Here is a 1222-nt window from a genome sequence, read left to right on the forward strand (position 1 = left end):
GGCAGATGGGGTCCCAACAAGGTTCAGTGGTAGTGGATCTGGGGCAGATTATTCTCTCACCATCAGCAAACTGGAGTGTGAAGATATGGCAGATTATTACTGTTATCAGTATGATAAGTATCCTCCCACAGTGATACAGGTCATAACATAAACCTCATGGAAGCAGAAGTGAGAGGCTTGGTTGTTGCAGCTGCTTCTCCTCACAAATCACCCAATCTAAGTATTTCTCAGATGTCACAGGTCTTTTTGAGAGTTTGGGGTCATGTCAGGTGTGGTCTTAGTTGTGCTATGCCCTGCTCGAACATTATGGTCTTGGTGTGTTGGTTTTATTAGGCTATCTTTCTGTCTTGGCCTCATGGGCCTCGTTTGGTGGTCACCGAGGGCTCATTCCCCATGTTGTCCACCTTAGTGGCCCCTTGAAACTATTGTGTGTTTCAGGCTCATTCATACCCATAGTCTTGGTCATAGGAAGATTTCTTCTCATCTCTGGATTCCCTTTCTGGAAGACTCTGTTCTTGCCTCATGCTAGCCTGGCTATCTTAGACTTACCTCTTTCAGGGAATATTAGGCTACTTATCATTCAGACATTCACAGGTCAGGACAGTGAGCTGAGCATAGACATAACCTCTCTCTTCTCTCCCTCCTATTGACACTCATATGACACAAAGTACACACCTGCAATGCTTCTGGGAGGCAGGCGTGCACTATAGTCTTGATTACTCTAATTTTATACAACGGAGAGGAATGAAGTCAGAAGATATAATGCCACATTTCTAGGGTTCCAATTTGCCTAGTTAATCTGTCCTTTGTCGATCTCCATAAATTCTATATTGATTTTTGCCAACTTTCAAAACTCTTTCAGAAATATTATTAGCATTACATTGAGTTTATTAGCAAACTGGAAATGATATCCATTTATATCTAACTTATGGGAAAGGAAAGGAAGCCCAGTGGTGAAGGGCATTTGTTTATCTTGAAAGAGACATGGGTTTGATTCTCAGTCTTCATAAGATAACCAACAGATATCATTTTTATTACTTATTTATTTAATATACATGAGTTCTCTGTGTTTACATAGACACACACACACACACACACACACAAATACCAGAAGATGGGATCTGATACCATTACGGATGGTGGTGAGTCATCATGCTGGTACTGAAAATTAAAATCAGAACCTCTGGAAGAGCAGTCTGGGCCCTTAACCACTCCACAGCTG

At 41.7% G+C, this 1222-nt stretch overlaps 1 non-coding gene across 1 annotated transcript; it reads right to left on the minus strand.

The window, feature by feature from the left end:
* Positions 1 to 560: 560 nt before the first annotated feature.
* On the minus strand, positions 561 to 698 carry LOC114636423. Its single transcript, XR_003713618.1, has one exon. It is a non-coding gene; the product is annotated as a small nucleolar RNA SNORA17 (small nucleolar RNA).
* Between the last annotated feature and the right edge of the window lie 524 nt (positions 699 to 1222).

This window comes from Grammomys surdaster, unplaced genomic scaffold (genome assembly GCF_004785775.1).
Source record: "Grammomys surdaster isolate TR1022 unplaced genomic scaffold, NIH_TR_1.0 123970, whole genome shotgun sequence".
NCBI classification, from domain to species: Eukaryota; Metazoa; Chordata; class Mammalia; order Rodentia; family Muridae; genus Grammomys; species Grammomys surdaster.